Below are 8,759 nucleotides of genomic sequence, written 5' to 3'. Positions count from 1 at the left end.
TTGGATACTGCAGGGGCAAAAAACTCTATGTTGATTGGGGGGGGGGGGGGGGGGGGGGATAAAACTCTATGTTGATTGATATCCCTAACATAGTGCAGGGGCTGAGTATAAGTAGTTCTCAACCAAATAAACATGCATCCAGCCTCAAAAAAGGTAAAAATTGTTTTAAAAGAAAGATAAGTTATGAAATTGTTTTTGGAATAAGCTAGAAAACACATTTGGATATGCCCAGTTATAGGCAACCCATGGGTTAAACAGAGAGTGGACCCTACTCTCTCTTTAACACGAGTCCATGCAAAGAGGGTGCACGGCCATTTTAATTGTCATGTATATGACCACCATCTTTTGCTTAACCATGTCAACCGAATCATTATGCAGGATTTTTTCTCCTGTTATTGGAGTCTTAGACTTGCATCAAAATATCTAGCAATAATGTATTTTCATTTTTACTCATCCAGCTAGATCTCACAATTAGACATATCCCAATTCCATATACGGTACATGTTTTGCAAACGATTCTTGGAATATGCCTTTAGTTAAAGGAACAATAATCATATCATTGGCAAGTGCAATTTTGTTTTTTTTTAATCACATCATCAATATAATGATATTTCATCATTATATGTTTGCTTTTAGAGTTACATGCTCCATTTAGAGTGATAGTTGTTTGATTGTCACAGTCAATGTGCACTAACATGTTAGACTATGTCCAACTTCAAAAATTTAATAAAGAGGTTTAGCCAAAGGACAAAAGTGATAGCTACTTTGCAGGTAACATACTCAGCTTCTTGGATATATTGAGTTACACAACCTTGTTCAGTGCATGACCAAGAAACTTCTCCTCCAAGAAAAACATGTATCTAAAGGTGGATTTACTGTCATCTCTACTATCAACAAAAGCAACATCATAATATCTAGTTAATTATAAGTTATCCTCTTTAAAATACAATTGCAAGTAAGCTTTCTTCCAAAATAAAACTTTATTTATAACATATGTAACTATATAAATAACTTTATCCCAAAAGACTTTTGGTAATGAATCATGAGACAACATGCATCATACCATATCAGGAAGAGTCTTATTATATTTTTATGTCACATTGTTTTGTTGAAGTATCACAGGTGTTACTATTTAAGGTTTGATTTCATTCTTCTTATAATATTCAAAGAATTTATTTGCGGTATATTATTCTCTTCGGCTAGAACTTAAGACCTTAATTCTTCTTTCAAGTTGGGTTTCAATTTCTTGAAGATATCCTTTAAATTTCTCTAATGCCTTATACTTGTAAGATATAAGATATATAATTATATCTTGAATAATCATCAATGAAAGTTATGAAATGTTGTATTTCTTTATGAGTTTGGGTTCTGAAAGGTCTACAAATGTTTGTATGGATAATTTCTAACAGCTTAAATGCTCTAACTACTTCAGTTGAAGATGGTTTTCTCATTTTTTTATAAATACATAATTCACATTGATGAAAGAATGTTTTTTCAAAGCTTGGCATTAGATTTAATTTGATAAGTTTCTTCATTTTATTTATATTAATCTATCATAATCTTTGGTGCCATACATTATATCTACATTATGAACATTATCAATGTAAGCAGAAGATGATGCAATTTTATTTAGATCAGAAACTTAAAGTTTGAACAAACCATGGTCTTTGTCAAAGACCCCAGTCACTTTTCTAGGAACAAACCTGACTTTAAATCCCTTATTGATCAAAGCAGGTATAAATACCAAATTATGTCACATGGACAGTACAAACATAACACAAACAGAACATTGGTCAGCAATACGTTATTTTTAAAGGCTTCAATGCGATAAGTTTCAACACTCATAACATCATAGTAGGTGTTGTTTCCCATATACACCTCATGATCCCCAGGTTTGTATTTTGTAATCTCCACCACCCTTCCTTACTCTTGGCAATTTGTTGAGTTGCTTCTGAGTCCACCCACCATCTAGAAAGTTCATGGTCCGCATACAAGTATTTTCATATCATGCAAATTGTATCATGTCACTCCTTTTTCTATTACTATTCTTCTTCTTCTTCTCGTTGTTCTGGCGACTCTAGCAATATCTCTTGATATGTTCAAGTTTCTCACTCTTGAAACACTTTACATAAGAGATGGATTCCTGCGACTTGTGGAATGTTTGACTATTTTTCTTATCAAATTTACTAAAACTTTTAAATGACTTTCTCTTAAATTGTGGGTGCCTAGGACGTTCATAGCTACTGCTAGGATCATCTCTAGCGATGTGTAATTCGCTCTTCTTATCTTGTTTTATGTGTTGTTAATATTCAATTGAGTGGGTGACTCTTCTAGTGACAAATTTATATAGTTGAACCTAAGAGAAGTAATGAATATCCTTCATAAAGATGATATACTGTGTAGAATGGTTGATATTTGCATACGGTCTCAAATTACATTTTAAACAACAGCTAAGCCTTTTGTCATTATTAGCATATTGTTCATGTGATCAATTACATTGTCATTGACTTACATTTTGCAATTATATTGTTCTAAGAGCAACCAAATACGAGTTTCTACGGTAGTGTCATACTTGGTGGATATTGCATTAAACATGGATTTAACAATGGGTAATCCTCAAATACCCGAATAAGGTCATCTTCCATTTGTGATCGTTGCAAAAAAATTTCCTCTTTCCTTTCTTTTTCTTTTCCTTTTCTTCCAGTCTTTCTCCCTTTTTGAAAGGAAAAAAGAAAAAAAGAAGAAATAAGAAAAAGAAAGAAGGAAGGAAACTCTTTTACAAGGTCTCACTTGACCTTTATTTGAAAAATATTTTGAAAAATTAACTCGCCTCCATTTTGAAATTTGTGGAAAAAATGGTGAGATGGGATTCGCTCGTCGGTACGAGGTTCAACCGTTACTAGCGCATTTAGCAGAGGTAATTGAACCAAGGATCGAATCAATGTATTTTGCTTTGCTTAAATTTGTCTAAATGATTATTTTGAAAATCCTAGATGCACATTGAATCATGCTTGTGCTATGAAAAATGTAAATATATATGCTTTTGAGAAAATGTTTCAGAAATTTTGGATTTTGTCTAAGTTATTTTGAAACAAGTTTGAAAATATCCTTGAATAAGAGGTTAAAAAATTGAACTTGATTTGGAAAAGTTAAAATTTGAATCTAATCTTGGAATTTGAAATGAATTCAAGATTTTGAAAAGGAAATTTGAAATTTGGGAGTTGAAATCACAACTAAGATCAAAAGATTTGAAATAGATTAAAAATTGATTTGAAGAAGGAATATTTGAAATTGAAAATGAATTTGGAAAGAAATGAAATTGGAAAAATAAAGACTGGATTTGGAGCTTTAGAAATTGGTAAATCAGAATTTTGAAAGAGAAATAGAATCTTGAAATTGAAAATTTTGAACTTGAGAATTAGAATTAAATTCTAATTGAAATTAGGCTTTGAAGTTGGAATTCAAGATTGAATATAGTAACTGGAAATTGAAGTTTAAAGTTAGAATGAAAATTGGATTCAAATCGAAATTTGAAATTGAATTTAGAAATTGAAACTTGAACTTAAAGTCAAAACTTGAAATTGAAGTTGAAACTGAAACTAAAACATAAGAATGAATTTATAAGTTGAAAACTTAGAATAAAATTTGGATTTTGAATTTGAGAATAGAATTTGAAATTTGAAATCAGAAGGGAATTTGAAAATTTGATTGAATTTCAAAGTAAATCTCAAAATTCAATTTAGAATCTCAAAATGAATTTCAAAAATTTGAATTGAAGTTGAATTAAAACTCAGGATTTGAAATAGAATTCAAAAATGAAAATAACGAATTTGAATGGAATTTAAAATATGAAATTTAGAAAGGTGAAATTCAGAAATAAGAATTGAAGGTTGGAATTTTGAAATAAGATTTAAAACTAAATGGAATCAAAAAATAAAAGATGAATTTGAACTTGTAAATGAAAGTTGGAAATGATTTTGAATTTAGAAATGAAAACAATGTTTTTGAAAGTTTATTTTAAAAATTACTTGGAATGTTGAAGATGGTTTTGAAATGATTTAAAAAAGAATGCAATTCTATTCTAAATGATGAATGCTTTGAAATTTATTTAAAGATTGGAATTTAAAAGCATATCTCATTTTTTAATAGAATTGAAATAAGATTAAATCATAATACATTCATGACTATGGTCATAAACATGTTATAATCTAATATATATTTAAATTTTAATAAAGAATAAAATACTATTGTGTGCCTCTATAGGATTTAAAATAAATTTAACTTTTAATATATCCATGACTATGGCCACAAATATATCTTAAGTTAATTTATATCTCAAATTCTAATAGAGGAAGAAAAAAAATCAGAAAATATGATGAAAATTAGATGTTATTCCATAAAAGATAAAAATCCTAATTATTGTTCACATTTTGACTATGGCCATAAATGTGAATCATTTACTTAAGGTTATTTACCTCTTATTAGAAAGGTGCATGTGCCATTCGTGTTTCACTATTCGTAAATTTTTGAAATAAAAATAAAGATAAAATAAGATGTCACAAGCAATTATAAGAACTATATGCTCATACATTCTATTCTAAACTAAAAGAGATAAAATCTCATTAATATCCACTTATTACAGTCTTAAATTGAAATTGAAATATCGAAATTCCTAATCTAGGGAGGGAAATCAACGTTTTCCACATTTTTTATGCAAAAACTGAGTTAGCACAAAACAAAATGCAAAATATAAAAGAAAATGAAAAATACTATGTTAAAACCCATATGCATATGGCCAAGTGTGATTGTCTATACTAATGAAAGACATATATATAAAAAGACATATATGCTAGTGCTAATGAAGGAAGTGCATAGATTCATGACAGAATGATAATACATATACATGAGCTAAGGTGGGCAAGGAGATGCATATGAAATGAATGGTGATAAGGTGTAAACTATAAGCTCAGGCTGATATACACAAGTGACGGCATTGAATAAAAGTCTTCTTGGAATTTAATGGCCCATATCGCCATCAGTACTTCTGAGACTTTTCTAACAACATATATAATAGTAGAAGTTGGCAGCTAATCTTCATTTGTTGGTCATTTACAAAGACAAAGAGAGGACGATCTACTAAATGAGCTATATGACTACCAAGATCCAGTAATAAACATAGTTCTTGAAAATATCAGAGGATGGCGATGTTGCATAACTGAACCTGTCCAACATCAATGGCCGGATTGAGTGGGCACCTCAAATTCATGACAGTAGGCACTGCTCTTGTGTGGGAATCCTCTGTTAGAGCATCCATTTCAATCTCAGAAAATACAGCACCATATGGATGATAATTGAATGACTCCCCTTTACCAATTTTCCAATCGAATCCAATATCCGGGATAATGTAAAAAACATGCGTAGATAGACCAATCCTTTCTAGAAAGCATTCCCTTGCAAGCTCTGCAAAGGATTTGTGCTCATCTTGTCCTTGTTTGAGAGGAATTTAGAGCCACACAGTAGGGAGAGAGAGGGGTATTGTGAAGATATCCAATGATACAACAAAAAAAATGTTTAAAATGTTGTGCAAGTGAGTAGGTGCTGCCAGTGAAGTGTCTGTGAAGGAGTGATAGTGAGTATATGGTGACATGCAGTAGTGCTGTGAGAGATGGCGATATGCTGAAAAATAAAGGAAATGATGTGCCACAGGTAATGAGCAAGTGCATGTAATGGAAGTGAAGGGTGTATGTTGAGTGAAGGTGCAACAAGGGTATGGTGAGGGAGGTGAGAAGATGAGGGTGATGTGCATGTGCAGGGTGTGGCCAAAGTGCAGGTTCACAGCACATACAAGGTGATAAAATGATGAAATGAGATGTTATGCTAAACAAGTTGTTGGGCGATATGCAGGTGAGAAGATGCTGAGTAGATGTTACGCAGGTGACAGTGGTGCAGCAATATGCATGTAGTGAGTGGTGTATAGGTACTGTTGTAGGAAAGTGCAGGTACGAGTGCAAGGGTATGGTGAGGGAGGTGCAGAGTGATGATAGGAAGGTGAAGGTGTACTTGAGAAATGTAGGATGTTGTTGTTCAAGAAAGGAAATATGTGTGTTTGCAGGTGGGGTGAGATGTTGCATTGATTGCAGGAGATGACAGTGAATCAAGCAGACAGTAAGTGAGACAATGAATTAGGTAAACAACCCATGAATTAAATAAACAACAAATGGACTAAGCAACTGGATTAAGTAAACAACAAAGGAACTAATGAGAAACACAGGTGAATCCGTAAAGTGAATCTAACGGCAACAACAGATCCCTTCTTGGTTGAATTCCCCATATTACAAAGCACTTTGATATTATGTACAGTAGGACCCTGCTCACCTCAACTTCCACAATGTTCGAGGGGATCATGTGGAAAATCACCCACTATACTTTGCTCCTATTTGATGAAACATCTGCCACCAAAGCTTGGTGACAGTTGTAAGTTGATGTTTAGATTCAAGAGCTAAATTTCTACTTGGATTGCTTTTGACAGAAGGGGCTAACTCATATGTAGTCAGTGGCTTACACATAGCATCTACAACAGAAAACCAACGATCTTGTGAACTCGTTATTTTATGTAGGGAGGCTATCATGATTCTGATATGTGATGCTTCTAAACTTTTAATGTGCTTCCCAATGATTTATGCCCCCACCTAAGTCACCTACTGAAATACATTTCTTTATTGTATTCTTCTTTTCCAAAACAAATCGTGAGGCTCGCTCGGGAATTAGCTGCAAATCCTATCCAAGCATCAAAATTACAGATGACGCTGGGCTCGGTTCAAGCACAGAACAATGGCATGGTTCAACAACTCGATGCCTCTATGCAAATATTGAGAGTCTCATAGCAGAGGTTATTGAGAAATCCGCCTTCAGTGAAGTAGGAGTGTGATATGCAGTGAAGTGAATCAAATGTAGTAGATGGCGCTGAAACAAAGTGAGATGCACAAATGGAACGCCTTGATGCAGATGCTATGCCGATGCAGGGTGATATTATACTGAAAAAATATTCAAAGGCTAGGAAAATGAATGCAGGAATATACAAATGATGCAGTTGAAAATGCACTAAACATGCATTGTGAATGAGATGCTGTAGAGATAATAGGTGCGATGAACAAGAAATGTGTGATGCATAATACTGGATGAACAAGAGATTGATGTCGTGAACCCAGCAACGGAGAAATGAAATCAACGTATGTGCTTATGAAGACAGAAAGTGTAGGGATGCATCTAGTAGGGTAGATGCAAATGCTAAAACAGACTGACGCAAATATTGTATCAAACTATTTTTTTTCTTTGGCATCGAATGATTCTATCAGATCGATAACCAATTTTACTGCAAATCAATGTGAGACACGAAAGAACATGAAAGAGAAGAGAAGATACAACACAAAAGGAAGATGCTGAAATGCAGGAGATGCCGTATCCAAAAATTACAAAAAACTTAATATGATAATGAGCTAAATACACGAATCAAAGCATTATGGACAACAAATGTGATGATCTGAACAAATTTCACTAAAATACGCGGAATCTAAAGATATATAACTCATTACAAACACATGAAATGAGATTTCGACAAATTGAAATCTGAAACAACGGGTTGGAAATAAGATACAAAATAGGAATAACAAATGGAATTGGTAGACACAACAAACCAATGAGATGAAAAGATGATGGGATGCAATAAAAGATATGCAGCTGTAATGATGATCGACTTAATTCAAACATGTGTGCTAAAAAAAAAAGATTCAGTAGTAAATGAAAAAATGTAAAAAAATTGTTGAAATAAAATATTTCGATGATCTTGCAATGCGTAGGCCGATGCTGCTATATACTGATCGTCTCTACAATGATGCTCGTCTTTAAACAATGAAGAACAAACAACATAAATTCGTGAAAGAAAACAGAAAGGAAGAAGGAAAAGAGTAAAAGGAGAGGCTCTTACTGTGGCTGGGATTCAACTTGAGAGGGAGGAGGCGTGGATGCTGGGGATTATGCTTCTTCTCCAGGGAAGAAAAGTAAACCGAGAAAAGAAGAGGGGGACAAGAAGGGGAAACATGAGAGAAAAGGGAGAAGGACGCGATGGGAGGGCGAAGAATCAATGCGTAGGTGCTGAGGTGAAAACGGATGGCTCCATCGGCTCCCCTTGTGGCTTCTTTTATAACAAGAAGCCGTTAGGGAGTTTTTAGCATGAGTCCCTCAATTTTCAAGGAATTTCAAAAAGGTGGCCTTTTTAAACAAAAGTTTTCACAAAGGTGGGGAGAAACACTTTTTGAAATTTCTTTTTATGTTTTGAAATAAAACCCTAAAAATATGAGAGAAATACGAGGGATTTGGGATATGGGGTCCAAACGAGGTTTTAAAATATTTGTTTTGAAAATTGAGGTTTTTATAAAAGAAGATTTTGTGAAAATACATGGTTAAATTTCAGAAATTGGGTTTCAAAATGGGTCTGGATCCGAGATTTTAAGAAAATACCAAGTCTGGATCTTGAGTTGAGATTGGATCCAGATAAAATATCTTAGAAAATACAGAGAATTGACTTTTTTTTTATTTTTCAAAAAATGAAAGATCCGGACTCATAACTGAATTTGGATCCGAGATTGGGTCAGATATGAAAACTAAATTTGGATTTTGGATCTTCAATAGAGAAGTGAATGGAAATTGACACAATTGCTCTTCTGAATATCTCAGAAGGTGAATGCTAGGGGCAAAAAGGC

The sequence above is a fragment of the Nuphar pumila genome, chromosome 6 (genome assembly GCF_984573655.1).
Source record: "Nuphar pumila chromosome 6, dmNupPumi1.hap1.1, whole genome shotgun sequence".
Taxonomy (NCBI): domain Eukaryota; kingdom Viridiplantae; phylum Streptophyta; class Magnoliopsida; order Nymphaeales; family Nymphaeaceae; genus Nuphar; species Nuphar pumila.
Note: the sequence above shows the minus strand (reverse complement) of the source record.